Source organism: Triturus cristatus, chromosome 9 (assembly GCF_964204655.1).
Source record: "Triturus cristatus chromosome 9, aTriCri1.1, whole genome shotgun sequence".
NCBI classification, from domain to species: domain Eukaryota; kingdom Metazoa; phylum Chordata; class Amphibia; order Caudata; family Salamandridae; genus Triturus; species Triturus cristatus.
The window spans coordinates 1,042,276,536-1,042,293,690 of record NC_140592.1 but is presented as its reverse complement, the minus strand read 5'-3'; positions in this window follow the sequence as shown (position 1 = coordinate 1,042,293,690).

Here is a 17,155-nt window from a genome sequence, read left to right as displayed (position 1 = left end):
ATTAAGACAAAAATTGTCCTCAGTGGCTTTGGCTACCATGTCCCTATACATCGGATCTCGTAGAATGTGGGCCTACAGCCACCACCACGAGAATCTAGCAGGGGATCTCCGCTTCCTATTTAATTGTATCCCAACATGTGCATAATCAGAGATAAAGATATCTGAGATCTCAGCCGTCTGAAGTTGCCGAAGAGTCGCATCCGTGACTAGAATATAATTGATCCTAGAATAGGATGTATGTACATAGGAGTAGAAAGTATAGTCACAATCCTTGGTGTGTATGGCAATCTGCATCTACTAGTCTCAATGAGTGGGTATTGTCCACTGTAAGGTCACATAACATATTGGGCTCAACTAAGACTATAATGTCCCCCAAGGAGTACCGCAATTGATCTTGTACAGTGATCTAAGAAAGGTATCATGGGATGTATTTAGGGGGTAAATATTGAGACGTGTCAAGGGGGTACCTGCTCCACGGATGTGAAGCTTGATAAAGCGCCCATCCTTGTCTTTGATCACCAACATGACTTGGATCTCGACCCCATTCAATGAGGATAGAAGGCCGGCTTGACCAGGAAGTCAGAGTTCCGGAGGGAATCCAATTTCAGGGATGAGGGTAGGTCATAGTATGAAGGCGACCATTAAAGACCTCTTTAGCTCTATTTGGAGAGTCAGGTATGACGTTGCGGGTCCTGGTACTGCTGGTTACCATCTACCATTCACAATGACGTCCTGTATTTGTCGCCTGTGTGGTTGCATTATTGTTCTCCATGGGATCGTCCAGAGAGGTACCCAGAAGATTGGCTGTCTCAGTGTCTCAGCTGTGAAGTGTATCAATCTGGATTTACCCTCCCAAGGGAAGATCAAGCTGAAGGGGAGGGCCCCATTGAAATTGTATCTTTTGTTCTCTGAGGAAGTCAGTGATTGGAAGGAAGTCTCTACACATTTTAAGTGTAGTGGGGGATCCTTGAAAAGCTAGCTTGGCGTGCTGCTAAAGAGAAGATCAACCTTACCGCTGGCTATATGCATGATTGCTTCTTCGTTGTCAAAAAAGTGAACTCGGGCCAAGATATCAGATGCTCCATCATTGCGTGTGGATCCTTATGTAGTCTGGTGGGCTTGGTCTAACCTAATAGAGAGGGCCTTGTTGTGGCCCCGGATTGCCTAGAGCAGTTTGCAGGTGAAGGAGATGATGTTGTCACCCTCTGCTCCCCTTGCAATGCCTCTGATTCAAATATTGTTCCAGCGGCTTCTGCAGCCCTCGCAATGCCCCTGGCGCAAATATCGTTCCAGCAGCTTCTGTTCTCCAGGTCCTCTTGCTTTATCTGGAGCTCCTGGGATTGTTCTTTCAAGGATCGGATTTGTTGGTAAATATTTCTTGCTCTTCTGATCTGGAGTCCAGAGAGCGTTCGCCATCATCCACCTTGTTGCCTAACTCAGCCATCTCCCTATGGATCTCATGGAGGCAGGACTTGAACTTGCACTTTGGCGATCCAATTTCAGAGAGCATTTCGCTAAGAACACTGTCCATATATCATTGTGTGAGGAGGGGTTGACGTGCGGCTCAGGCGATCTGGAGGTCGCTGTGTCCTATTTTGGGACTGCCAATGCCAGATTCCCACCCCATATTTCAGCAACTGGTCTGTGCTTGTGCTGCTTCCCTGTGACCATGGTTGCGGATATGCCGCCAGGCGTGTGTGTCGCCTGCCCCATGAGCCTAGGGAAGTACAGTCCTGGGGTGAAGACCCCAACCTTTCCCCAGTGTTGTGGAGGAGCTCTATCCAATCTCTAGTCTCCAGACTCCCTTTTGGCTGTGCCGTGATGTGGGCTTACACTGTAACAAACCAGTTCCTGGTTCTAATTGATGATCTCCCATGTCCCACCATGCTCCGGGTTCACCACGTGGAGCTCGTGAGGTATGAGCACCTTGCTGCATCCCAGAGTTCTACTATGGCCTCCAAGGCACCGCCAGCGCACCAATGTCACCAGCATGTCCCTGCAGAGTGGTTACTGCATGTTGCTGAATGGGCCGGCTCTCTCCCATCGGCCCCTCCAGCTCGTCAGGTACCTGTATGCTGCCGGATGTGCTGGTCCCCTATCCCTCAATTCTGGCACTCCCCTGGCTGGGCTAGGTCTTCATTTGGCTCCTCTTCTGTGGTGCAGCAGTGCAAACAGGCCCCAGGGATGCCCCTGCATTGGCCCGAGGGGGAGCACACCAACCGACACCAGGATCCCCTGTCACTGGGCCACTGCGGATGGCAGAGCAGGCACCGCTCGCTCAGGGGCTGGTTCAGATTCTCTCTCGTTGATATTCCCATGGTATGCCGGTCTCATGTCCTTTGCTCCTGGCGAGGCTGGCAATTGGGGGCCTCAGGGCTCCTTTACTGCGACTGGACTGATCAGGCAGGCCGAGATGACACTGCTGGCCGTGCCTGAAAGATGGAAACTGTGTCAGGTAACAGTTCGCCCGCAGTTGTCGCTGTAGCGTGCTCCCGAGGTGAGTGCAGGGTCGTCACTAGGCATTGGCAGTGTGGGCAGCTGCCCATGACCTCGAACTCAGCCCAACAGCATGGGGCCTGCACCAGTTTAACACACCACCAATCCTCTTGTACTCCTGCCGATTCAGTTCATGGAAAGGCGTCTCTTTACAACTGGGCATATGAGAGGGAGGGGAGGGGGACGTTCCTGGGCCTCTTAGGGATGGTGTGGCAGTTGTAAGGAGACACATTTGGCGGGTTTGTCCTGCAATTAGGCCTCCTGGGGGACGCCCATTGTCAGCACTGTAGCGCCCCCACAGTTTTAACTCACAGCCCCCAAGCAATTCTCACACCTTCAACTCCATAGAAGCTGTAAAAGAGGGGCTTATAGGTGACTGAAAGGAGGAGCAGCTTCTGGAGCCCTGAATGTGTCACTTATTTAAATTAGAGGGTCCTCGTGCATTCTTTTTCTGCCCGGGCCCCTGGACATCCTAGAACCAGCCCTGGGTGAGTGCTTCACCAGTGTCCCTGACTCGACACACCAGGCACAGGAAGTTCGCCAGTGCTTCATATCCCTTACGGATCCACTGTTGGTTAAGTAGGGGTGCAGCAGTGCAGTGATAAAACCGCGGTGGAGCAGAGCCTACTCCATTCACTGCTAAGCCAAGCCACTGATACACCCCTTTTTAAACCTAATGTGACATGTTAATACTTTATTTTCTCGCTGAATGATCCCCCATGGCTACATATTGCATCTGATTCTGCTCCTTAAAAGCAATAGCCTGTAGAACTACACATTTCTCGTGTGAATGAGAGGGAGTGAATGTTGGATCTGTGAGACATGTGTTGGGGAATGTGTGGTGCACATGAATGGAATTGGGCCTAGGAGGTGTAGCTTTGTAGTTGTGCAAGACAGTACATAGCAGTGTGATGGTAAACATTTGTTTGTTCTCACCACCCTCCACTCCCCCGGCTACTCTTGTGAGACTCTCTGTATGCAGTATGGCAAGCACCTTCTCCTCTTGGTGGAATGGGAGGGCCACCACCAGTCATCTGGGCCAGCTGACGGTTCTTGTTGTTCCTCTCTTTCACCTGCCTCTTGAGGTCATGCCACCGCTTCATGATCTCCTTCTTGGTGCGCGGGGTGGTCCCTACTGAATTGACTTTGTTGAATATCCTTGCCCACATTCGTGTTCTGGTGGCTAATGGTGTCCGTTGGACCAGGTTACCAAAGAATTGTGGTTCTACTCTGATTATCTCATCTACCATGACTGACAACTCATTGTCAGTGAATTTTGGCATTTTCTTTTGTGCCATGGTGTGTGACGTGCAAATGGTTTGAGGTGCAGGTGTGAGGGTGGTGGCGGTGATGTAAGTGGTGTGTGTGTGTGTTGTTGTGCTGGTGAGATGTGTGGTGGTTTGCCTCTCCTTTGTGCTGTAGGGTTTGTTCCTTCAGGGGTAGAGTATTGCTAAGGATTCTGGTCAGGGAAGGGGCTGGTTTTACACTCAGCTATGTGGGTGTGTCAAAATGGAGTATTGCTGTCAGGTGTGTTGTGTGGGTTGTCCTGGGCTTGGTATTTTTTTAGTTGCCATGGGGATGTGTCATTGGGGTGTGTTAGGTGTTTTTGGGGGCTGAGCTAGTTTGATGTGTATACTTGGTGGCCTTGCTGTGTGTTTTTTTTGTCGACCGCCATAATAGTTCTGTAGTGGCCGCGGTGGTGGGTATGCAACAGCCCTTCCGCCAGCTCTCCCATTCATCACTGTTAGTGATCGCGGCGGTCGGAAACAGCGGATGGTACCGCTGTCACCTCAATGGTATCCTAATTGTGTGTGCGGTCAATCCGCTGGCCTTGTGGCGGGTTTGGGTTTTTCCGCCATGAATCCGACCACCACGGACGGATTTTCACCTGCTCCGCCTCTACCAGTGGTCTTTTGTGGCATCGTTCCGCCACAGTCGGCTTTTTTCTGGCAGTTGATCCTAATCTGACCGCCGGTTTTCCAGCGGTACCTGCGGACGGTTAATTTCCGCTACCAAGGCGGTCGGAATGGTTTTCCGACCACCATCTTAATAGACCCCTAAGTGTGCACAACACACCAACTTGTTTGGACCTTTTTTTTTTTGTATATCGGGCCTCCCTAAGAATAGAAAACAAGCATTTGCAATGCAACAGGTCTTGCATTTACGTGAGTTGGAGCTATTGGCATTGTAAATGACAATGCATTTTATTTATGTTTTGGGTTTTAAAACAGAAATAAAAGGCATTGTCATTTACAATACTAATAGCTTAAACTCTCGCAAATGTGAGACCTATTGCATTGCAATAAAGGGCTTTCTCGACCGCTTGCTAGATTGTAAATATCAGACGAAGTGACCAGCCTGTAAAGTCTTCAAAGTAGTACTAAATAGTGCAGTGAAGAAGAAGTGTAAGTGTTGTAAATTACACAGACACAAAGTGTGAAGTGAGATTGACATATGATCCGAGCTATAAACACTAACAAAGCGCTCCAACACCTTTCTCTCTCTGATTACACTGTCGCAACTCAGGAGGAAGAGCGGGGGGACTATTGCCTTCTCTCCCCGTGATTTGAGTGTGCAGTGTGGCATTGCGTAATGTAATTGCTATCTTTGGCCTAATAAAAAACACTCCAGCTGTATTAGGGCCCTGCGTTCACCTCCTGGTGCCGGGCGGGCTGTGCTTTATGGTAGGCATGGATGGAGGGAGGGTTGGTCTCGGCTGCAGCTCCGGCCTCGTACAGTGCCTCTGCTATTACCAGTGAGCGAGAGGCACTGAGGTGGTGGTGTTGGTATTGGTGGTGGTATTGGAGGTATTGGTGGTGGTATTGGTGAAGGTGGTGGTATTGGTGGTGGCGGTATTGGTATTGGTGGTGGTGTTATTGGTATTGGTGGTGGTATTGGTATTGGTGATGGAGGTACTGGTATTGGAAGTGGTTCTGGTATTGGTAGTGGTGGTATTGGGGTGGAATTGGTATTGCTGGTGGTGTTACTGGTATTGGTGGTGGTGGTAGTGGTATTGGTGGTGGTGGTACTGGTATTGGTGGTGATGGTAGTGGTATTGGTGGTGGTATTGGTGGTGGGGTATCGGTGGTGGTGGTATTAGTGGTGGTGGTGGTATTGATGCTGGTGATATTGGTGGTGGTATTGGTGGCGGTGAAATTGGTGGTGGTGGTATTGGTGATGGTGGAGGTGGTGGTATTGGTGGTGGTGGTATTGGTTTGGTGGTATTGGTGCTGGTATTGGTGCTGGTGGTATTGGTGGAGGTGAGATTGGTGGTGGAGGTGAGATTGGTGGTGGAGGTGAGATTGGTGGAGGTGGTGGTATTGTTGGTAGTGGTGGTATTGGTGATGGTGGAGGTATTTGTCATGGTGGAGGTGGTGGTATTGGTGGTGGTGGTATTGGATTGGTGGTATTGGTGCTGGTGGTATTGGTGGTGGTATTGGTGGAGGTGAGATTGGTGGTGGTGGTGTTATTGGTGATGGTGGAGGTATTGGTCATGGTGGAGGTTGTGGTATTGGTGGTAGTGGAGGTGGTATTGGTGGTATGGGTAGTGGTATTGGTGGTGTTGGTGGTGATGGTAGTGGTATTGGTGGTGGGGATGGTTTTGGTGGTGGTATTGTGGTGGTGGTATTCATGGTGGTATTAGTGGTGGTATTGGTGGTGGTGGTATTGGTTGTGATAGTATTGGTATTGGTGATGGTGGTATTGGTGTTGGTGGTATTGTTGGTGTCAGGGACTGTCCGGGACTATGTCGGGAACGCAGTCGGGGACATGGGCAAGTACTGCGAACAGGGTAGAAAATATACACAGAGAGAGGAGTACAGTGCTGCCCAGGATCACAGAGGAAGTCAGAGGAGAAAAGGTATCCAAAGGGGAAGCCTGTACAAAGGAACAAGATGGCTAAAAGACTCAGCAAGGACAGGCACTCATAAGGGGATTTAGCATTCAGAATAACTCCACCCAGGACAAATGTGCAATACATGTATATGAAACAACATTATTAATAAAGGGTAGTGTGGGGTAAAGCACTCAGGAGCACCACACGGTAAGACTGAATCTCAGTAAGTTCCTCACCTACAACTGCTGTTACAGATACTGACTGAAAATACCCACATATAGGATATGCATGCAAAGGCAGGGTCTGTGGAGCTTATACCCATGGTGGTGTTATAAATGCAACTTCGAGACAATACTCACAGTGAACAAGAAACACCACCTAGGTAGTCAGCTGTACCCATGGATCCTGGCGATCAAAGAGCAACACGCGAAGGCAGTAACAGCAAGGGGGTAGAACTAAACACAAGCACAACAGACAAGGAGCTAGCAAGGAGGAGTGCTTAACAGGAAAGGAAGGAAATCACAGGGCACACTTGGTAGAAAGCAGGTAACAAACATACAAGGTAACAGAAGCAAGACAGCAGAATAGAAAGACAGCAAACTAGGAACTGGAACCAAGGAAATGGTAACAAGGGCAGGATCTGAAAAAGGATATACAGAAAGGAAGGCTACAAGGGTATACTAGAATAGTGCTGGATCAGGGGTCAAGAAAACAAAGTAGCACTGAAGGCTGTGCTGAAGCAAGAACAGGAATTGAGCAAGAGCTCAAGAGTCAAGGTAGCACTGCAGGCAGTGCTAGTTCAGGACCAAGGGAAACTGCTGCTGCTCAGGGACAAGGAATGCTAAGGCTCAGGAGTCAAGGTAGCACTTCAGCGGTGGAGACTTAGCAGTGAGCAGGGAATTCTAGGTAATGGAGTTTCAGGCATGAGCAGGCTGGCTTCCACAAAACCCGGCATGGATTGGGAATGGATGGCCATTTCCAAGTAGAGTCCAAATGGCTGGAAGTCAGTATGTGCATGAAAGGGAGGGTCCAGCAGCTTATTATAACAGTAGAAAGTCCCACAAGTAGGCCCCCTGGTGGAGGGCACGAGAGCGCAGGGAGCGAATCGTGACAGTTGGTTGCGGTGGTATTGGTGGTGGTGGTATTAGTGGTGGTGGTAGTATTGGTGGTGGGATTGATATTGGCATTGACGGTGCTATTGGTATTTGTGGTGTTATTGGTATTGTGTTGGTAGTATTGGTGGTGGTATTGGTGGTTGTGTTGGTGGTATTGGTGGTGGTAGTATTGGTGATGGTGGTGGTATTGATGGTGGTGGTGGTGGTGGTATTGGTGGTGGTATTTGCGATGGTGGTGGTATTGGCGGTGGTACTGGTGGTGGGGGTATTGGTGGAGATGGTGGTATTGATGGTGGTGGTATTGGTGGTGGTGGTGTTGCTGTCAATAAAACAGGCTTTTGAAAACAACCCGTCAGGTGGCTGTAGTACAGATGACATGTAACACAGATGGTAATTAATTATGGTAATTGTGTAATTTATTTAGGTGCGGTTTGTGGGGTTTATAGGGTTAAAGGGTGGGAAGTAATTTTCGATTAATTAATAATTAGTTGTTAATTTATATTAATTAATTGATTGAAAATTAATTATGGAAATTGTGTTATTAATTTTAGGTGCAGGTTGTGGGGTTTATAGGGATAAAGGGTGGGAAGGTGTTTATGTTTAATTAATAATTAGTTGATCATTAATATTAATTAATTGAAAATTAAATATGGAAATTATGTAATTAATTTTAGGTGGGGTTGTAGGGTTTATAGGGGTAAACGGTGGGAAGTAATTTATGTTTAATTAATAATTAGTTGATCATTAATTTTAATTAATTGATATTTAATTAAGGTATTTCTTTATTTTCTGTGTGTGGGTTTTACTTTTATAGGGGTGCAGTGTGGGGAGTAAATCATTTTACTTACTTTATAATTAGTTGTTAAATATTATCAGTTTTTTAATTGAAAATAAGTTTTTATTGTAAATTATTTACAGTTTAATTTTAGCTGTGGGTGTGGGGATAATAGGGGTAAAGTGTGGGATTTTAATTAATTTTTATACGTTTTTTTTGTTTTTTAATTAATAATATTTCTTTAAATGGTAATTAATTATGTTAATTAGGGAAGTACATTTAAAAAAAATTAGATGTGGGTTGTGAATTGTGTGGTGTTATAGGGTAGGAAATAAAAAAATTTAAATTTATGTCATAATTAATGTTTTTGTCTCTAAATAATTTCTAATTAAAAATAATTGTTTGAAAATTATCTTGTATTTTATTTAATATAATATTTGTAGATATTTGTCATATGTATTTAACATAATGTTTTTTTAACATTTTTAAGATTAAATATATTTGTATCTTTATTTTTAACATATTTATATATTTTTAAAAATATATATTTTTGTTAATATTTTTTTAACATTTTTAAGATTAAATATATTTGTATCTTTATTTTTAACATATTTATATATTTTTAAAAATATATATTTTTGTTAATATTTTTACACCTCCCCCCCCCCCCCCCCCCCCGCTATCCAACACTTTCCCTACCGTTGCACTCACTGAAGTGAGAATAGTAATTTTTACCCCTCTGCTTTCCAACAATTTCCCTACTGTTGCACTGACTGGTGTGGGAATAGTAATTTTTACCCCTCCGCTATCCAACACTTTCCCTACTGTTGCTCTCACTGGAGTGGGAATAGTAATTTTTACCCCTCCACTATCCAACACTTTCCCTACTGTTGCCCTGATTGGAGTGAGAATAGTACATTTTATCCCCCACTATCCAACTCTTTCCCTACTGTTGCACTCACTGGAGTGGGAATAGTAATTTTTAACCCTTCGTTTAGCCAACACTTTGCCTACTGTTGCACTTACTGGAGTGGAAATAGTAATTTTGACCCCTCCGCTAGCCAACACTTTCCCTACTGTTGCACTCACTGGAGTTGGAATTGTAATTTTTACCCCTCCGCTATCCTACACATTCCCTACTATTGCACTGACTGGAGTGGGAAATTTAAGTTTGAAGATTATTGAATAGTTTAATGTTTTTTATATTTGTGTGAACATTACTTTGTATTTTATGTAATATAATATTTGTAGATATTTGTCAAATGTATTTAACATTATAATATGTTTTTTAAACATTTTTAATAATAAATATATTTGTATTTTTATTTTTAACATATTTATATATTTTTTTAAATATATATTTTTGTTAATATTTTGTTTTTGTTTTTTATTTTGAACTGACCGGAGTGAGAATATTAATTGTTACCCCACCGCAATCCATTGTTTTCCCTACTGTTGCACTCACTTGAGTGGGAATAGTAATTTTACCCCTCTGCTATCCAACACTTTCCCTACTGTTGCACTCATTTAAGTGGGAATAGTAATTTTTATCCCCCCCCCCCCGCTATCTAACACTTTCCCTACTGTTGCACTCACTGAAGTGGGATTAGTAATTTTTACCCCTCCGCTATCTAACACTATCCCTACTTTTGCACTAATTGGGGCGGGAATAGTATTTTTTAACCCTCCGTTTATTCAACAGTTTGCCTACTGTTGCACTCACTGGAGTGGGAATAGTAATTTTGACCCCTCCGCTAGCCAACACTTTACCTACTGTTGCACTCACTGGAGTGGGAATAGTAATTTTTACCCCTCCGCTATCCTACACATTCCCTACTGTTGCACTGACTGGAGTGGGAAATTTAATTTTGAAGATTTTTAAATAGTTTAATGTTTTTTATTTATAATAGACTGTTTTTTTAAAATTAGATTTTATGTTAGTATATATATATATATATATATATATATATATATATTTGTAAATTGTTATATAATTTAGAAAATTATAAAATAAATTAAAATTAATAGTTTACTAATTGGTTTTAAGTAAATATATATATATTAATTATTATGTATGTGTGTTTAACTTTTTTAATTAATTTTATGTGTTAGCATTCATATTAAATCTACTTTATTTTTTATATTAATGTTAATATTTAACATATTTAATATTTTATTTTGTATATATAAAAATCGATATTTTGTACTATATTTGTTACATCAATATTTTTTTCTCAATATTTTTGTACCTACCTGTTTAAGTATAGGGAGTCGATATTTTTGCATTCTATATTTTTTCATCTGTATTTTTTACTTCTATATTTTTTACATCGATATTCTGTCAGTGAACCATGGCTTTAACCCTTTCGTATGGCTTGATGAAGAGGAAGGGAGCAATAGAACAAGTAACCTACACCCAACAAAATACAGGTTGTTTAACCATTTTTTCTTCATCAATAAGAAATTAGGCAATTGCAGACTGACCCTTCTTCTATGGAAGCTAAACAAGTTTTTAAAGAAAGAATAATTTTGCATGGTAACGCTGCAAGAAATTTTTCAACTTCTGAATTGAAGAGATTATATGACATCATTAGAGTTCCAAGATGTATACTTCAACATTTCTATGCATTCCAGACATATTTAAGTTTCAAAGTGGAAGGCCGCTGTTACCAGTTCAAAGCCCTTGTGTTTGGTATCAAATCCGCTCCCTGAATTTTTACCAAATGCATGACGCTGGTGGTGGTATATCACATTTTCCCTTATCTCAACAATTGGCTTATGAAGGGTCCTTCTTCTCAAGCCACCGGTCTACAAAAGCTTGTGTATAGCTCTTCAGCGATCTAGGTCTGATGCTCAACAGGTGCAAGTCTACCCTACAACCATCCAAAAAGATTACAATTCTAGTAGCTGTGCTAGAACCAGACCAAAGCAAGACTTTCCCTACCAAAGAGAGGTAATAAAGATGCTAAATCGATCCAACAAACGTTTAGAAATGTATATGTTTCAGTGCACTTCTTTAATTCATTGTTAGAGGTGATGTCATCTTACATTCCCTTGATGACACTTTGTCGTCTTCAAGTGAAACCATTTTAGGAGGTACTGTACAGTCAGTGGCCGCAAAGTCAACGCTCAGTCAACAACACAATCAAGATCACACCCAAAATGAAAGATGCTTTACAATAATGGACTGAAGAAAATAATGTATCTGTGCCCAAGCAGATGTGGCCTAGTTGCTAGAGCAGCCAACTTTGAAACCTGAGGACCCAGGTTTGAATCCTGGTTTCTGCACTTGACTCCATGTCATGTGATTCTGAGCAAATCACTTAATCTCCATGTGCCTAAAAATTGTGAAATGTAATGTATAAATTGTAATCCCCACTTTGGGGCCGATTCCGATTCCGGCCGCAAAACGAACCGACCGGCATGGACCCGGAACGAATACCGACCAACAAGGACCAGTGCTGTACGACCCGTACAGTACGATGCAACGCGAGTGAATTACAACTGACACGTATGGAATACGAGCCGGAGGGAAAATAGTGATCCGGACGGAAAACCGACACGATTTTCACCGACCGACGCAAACCCGGAATCAACCCGACCGATCCGTACCCGCGATGTACGATTAGCGCAGTACGATGCAATGCGTGTAAAACCAGACCGACTCGCATGGAGACCAAGCCGCACGACCGACACGCACAGACAACCCGGTACACAAGCAATAGAGACCGCCGCGAACGACGCGTACCAAACACAGAAAACAGGCAGCGTGAACGAGGCGGAGAAGCCCGCACGAGACAAAAGCAGCGTCTGTTTCCGTCACATGAACGTCTCCTTCATGCCTACAAAACACAAAGGAAAAAACACAAAAAAAGGACCAAACAAGCAATGACTAAGCCAATAAATACCCCCAAAAAAACATGGGACAAAGACACACCCACAACTCCAACTATATAAAGGACTACAATCACTACCATCATCCCTTGTAAACAGGAGACACAGCCAGCAGCAAACACCAGTACACAGCAGACCCACTCACAACTCACCCATACCACAACTCACACACCATCAGCACCTCATACAAAAGCACACACATACACACAGCAAAACCAATACCAAACCAACATCACTTGCACCCTCACACACACATCCCCCACCACCACCACCCATCACCATGCCTCCAAAGAAGAATCCAAAGTTCACAGATAGTGAGTTAGAAGTGCTGGTAGACGAGATCATCAGAGTAGAGCCACATTTGTTTGGTACATTGGTTCAAAGGACCCCCATCTCACAGAAAACCAAGATGTGGGCGAGGATTGTGGACAAGACGAACGCACAAGCACCAACGTTGCTCACAAAGGACGATATCCAGAACCGGTGGTATGACGTGCGCAGGAGGGTCAAGAAACTCATCGAGAAAGATCACGCCCTGAGTCAGCTCACCGGCGGTGGCCCTCCTGCCAAATCAGTCTAATTCAGGACCTGGGAGGAGAAGGTGCGGGACATCCTACCACCAGAGAGCGTCCATGGCCTAACAGACATCCCAGAGCCTGGTGAGTACACAAACAACATAACCAAGATTGTGTCGCAAGGGGACAGTGAAACCATGCACAGCAAGCAAAGCTACACTAACCAATAGATAATCAACCCAAGATGTGTATGCCAGTCACACAAACACAATACCTGCCATCTCATAGTGACTGGGGACTGTGTCATGACATGCACCAACCTACAAACAAATAGAGCAAGCCAGTGGCACTAAGCCAAATACCCCCAGCCAGACAGTTTGCCACCACAAACACACCACCTCACAGTGCAGCTGACTGTCAGGAAGGAATAGTGGGGATGCAGGTGAAGTGAGTGTAGACAAAAGCATGATGCGGCCTGTAGTCACAGATAATGACACCCCTCCTGATTGGCCCATCAGACCCCTCTGAAACATGCCCACAACACAGGGAGTGGAAAATGACTGACAAGATGGCTGACACTGGCTCCTGCTGTGGGGAGCACAAGGCCCTGCTAGGGCTTGTGTGCAAATCAGAAGCAGGACACCACTGACTGACATCCTGAAAGACAACTTGCACGCCCTACAATGGAAGCACGTTTCATGATGGGAAGGATGGGGAGACACCCCCCCCCCCCACACAAACTCCACACAACTCACCAGGTACAATGCATTGACACACACCTCATTGAAATATCCGTAAAAGATACCCCGTACTGGGTGCTGCTGTGTGAAGCACAGGGGCTCACTGGGGACTTGTAGCCAAACAAACACCAGGATTTCCCAGTCAGCCATCTTGCCATTGATGTCACACCCCCTCACAGGGAAGCATAGTAAAGAGGGAGGACGCATGGGCATGCTGGGAAGGGGGGTGTAGCAGAAACCCAGGCTCCCTGTATTGCCACATCAACACAGCAATGGACATGGCGTAGCACGTACACACCTTGAAGCACGCGTAAGTCCCACAGGTAGTGGCCACTGTTGTTCCTGCCGGCCCTACATGTACGTCTCTTAGACACACACCCCATCAAGGTTGATGCATATACCACATGGATGTGGAAACTGTCACCCATTGATAACATGTGATCAGACACATCTGAGACACAACATGCACACAGACTGTGGGTGCACATCAGTATTGGGGCTACAGGTCTCACTGTGACGTACATGCCATCACCCCCAGGACTCAGGGTGTATGTGACATGTCTTAAACATATCCAACCTGACACTGTGGCCTTCACTCATGCCCATTACTGTCCAATTGCACAGCACAGTGCTAATGTGCACAACACACAAAGGACTCTGCCCCCATATACACGTGCACAGCCTGGGAGTGGCTGCACAAAGTGCCAGACAAAAAAACAGCTGTGGCCCCCTCAAACACCCAGGGAATGCAGCCTCACATGCCATGGGACACTGTGTGGCCAATGCTATAGTGTGGCAGGTGTGTGCAGGTGTCCATGGCCAGTATATGTGTGTTATATCCGTCTAATAGTCACACTAATGAGGTCCGACGCGGGTGACAATGCGTACGCATTGCACGGGTCATGACCGAGCCGTGCGTACGCATTGTCATTGCATACAATGAGGTCCGACGTGGGTGACAATGCGTACGCATTGCACGGGTCATGACCGAGCCGTGCGTACGCCTTGTCATTGAATCCAATGAGGTCTGACGCAGATGACAATGCGTACGCATTGCACCGGTAATGCCCGTGCCGTGCGTACGCCTTGTCATTGAATCCAATGAGGTCCGACGCGGGTGACAATGCGTACGCATTGCACGGGTAATGCCCGTGCCGTGCGTACGCCTTGTCATTGAATCCAATGAGGTCCGACGCGGGTGACAATGCGTACGCATTGCACGGGTCATGACCGAGCTGTGCGTACACATTGTCATTGCATACAATGAGGTCCGACGCGGGTGACTATCATGCATACGCGTCGGACAGGCATGGTCCGAGACAGGCGTACGCCTTGGCCATTGAATCATATGGAGACGGGTGCATGTGTATATTCAAAATACGCGTTGTACAGTCAGTTGAACGATTCAAAACTTGTACAAGTTGTGCACTGGAAATTCAGTTGGATGCCTACAACAATGTTGCAATTTCAAGTGTTCCATGAAGGTGAAGATTTGAACGATGCGGAAGGCGTGTACGAGTCGTACTTTTGAATGGATTGGCCAGATTCATAGGATGCAACCGTGTTGGACCTATCACTTGGGACACATGGCACAGAGTCTGCCTCTGCAGCACCGATATATGGCTGGCTGGCCCCCAGGGAGCTCACTTGCCTGCACTACATGCTACTGGACCACATCCCTGCTACCACTGCTGCTGTCTATGCATCCTCTGGCTCCTGTTATGGTACGTACACTGGAGAGGGCCCCAGCCTTCACTGAGGAGGAGAACCAGGCCCTGCTGGACGGGCTCCTTCCAGAGTACAGAAAGCTCTATGGGACACCAGGGGAGCAGGTGAGTGTGCTGTCCACTGCTTTCCTAATTATGCATGTTGTCTGACTAGCAGTACTAGCAGTGTGTACACCTGTGGCAAGCATTCTCACTGACTACTTTCATCCACCAAAGTGTGTAGGTACATGTAATGAATAGTTTTCATGCTGCTAAAGTGCATTATTGCAAGCTTAAACTATCCAGGCATTGTTAACATGTCAGACATGCATGTGAGTTTTCATTCCCCATGATTGCACTACCTGTGTAATTTATTTCCCTTTGTGATGATGACATGTATATCCAATAGTGTGCTGCACAAATCTGGGGCATGTGTGTTAATGTACTTTTCACTTTTTCATCCTCACAGGTTGATGCCCACCAGAAGCAGGAGATCTGGCTGACCATCGCCCGGGCTGTTCGTTCTGTGGGGGTCTACAAGCGCCGGATCCGCATCTGCCAGAAGAGGTGACAGGACCTTTGTGGCTGGACCCGTAGGATAGCTAGAGTCCAGCTGAAGCGGTCACCTCCACGTAGGAGGGGCGGACACCAGACCCTGACTCCCCACATGCTCCGGATACTGGTGGTGGTCTTCCCGGACCTGGATAGGCAGCTGAAGGCCAGACAGCAGCAGGAAGGGGGTAAGTCCATGCCTGATCTGTGTACTATGTCTGACATGCAAATAGCAGTCTTTTGTCCAGGTCACACTTCCACATTACGTAGGTCTTGTAGTCCCAAAATCAGGTCCCTCATCTGTGTGATGCACCCTCCTCATCTGTTCCACAGGTGTGGCCCCTACGGTCTGTTGTTTGTGTCACTAGGGCACTGTGTCCCTGCAGTCAGCTATGTTTCAGGTACCAGTCAGCATCAGTTCCCGTGACTCTGTTGTGTGTTTCATGGGTGGGTCAATTGTTTACACAATGCCTGAGATCTGACATGTGAACTGTGTGTGCCCTTGAGATGTGTACCAATTGCTGGTCTGACTCGCAACATGTTTATGGGGTATTCAAAACAAAACCATGCAGCAGGGGATCAGGAGTATGTATATCAAGTATGTCCCAATTGCTTAGCCACCTGACTACTGTCCGGGGCAATACACTGTTTCACTTAGTCCTGCCCAGTCATGCCCCCTCAAGGGCATTCAGAAACACTCTGTAATCCCACTCCTGTGTATGAAATTGCAGGTTGTGCTTAGTGACATGTGCCCTCAGGTGTGTGCCTCTGTGTCATTAGGGTGTGGCTTGTTGCTACGTACAACTGGGGTGTCCATGATTCAGAGGATCAGCATGACATCTGCAATGTGACTGTGGGAGACAAGACCTGTGTGACATATAGGTGTGTGATCATCTGACAGCGCACAATGGTGTATGCAACTGTGTCCCTCATGCAGCTGGGTTATATGCATGGCAGACTGTGATGTGTTAATGTACATGGATTTGTGTTTGCTGAGACTCATATGAATGATTTGCATGATGTGGGGTCTTCTGGGTCCTGGATATGTTGTTTGCATGGGATGGGCAAGTGCGCCAGTCATCTGCAGAGTCAGATGTACCCCTGAGCTAGGATTGTGAGTCAGTGCATATTGTTGTTGTCTGGATGCCCTGCCCCTGTGACAGGAGACAGTGTTGACTGACTTTCAGGGCATCCCAGTGCCATGGCATTGAACTTGCTATGAGTGAGCCTGCGTTGTGTTCAAGTGTGCACCATGCACCCCATTGTGGCCTTGCCGATCAGGACATGAGTACATCATAGTGTGTGTTGCTGGCATGCATCCCAAGCATGTGAAATGAGTCTCTGCCCATCCCTTCATCCGGACACCTGTACTGAGTCAGTCGCAAGAGATGTGCTGTGTGTCTAGTGTCATACTCCTACATGTTCACTTGCATGTACAACTAATGTGTGGGTGGTGCATGTTGGCACATTGGTGTGTTAGCATCCAACATGCAACGGACATATGTGTGAAAGTCAAGGAGGGATATG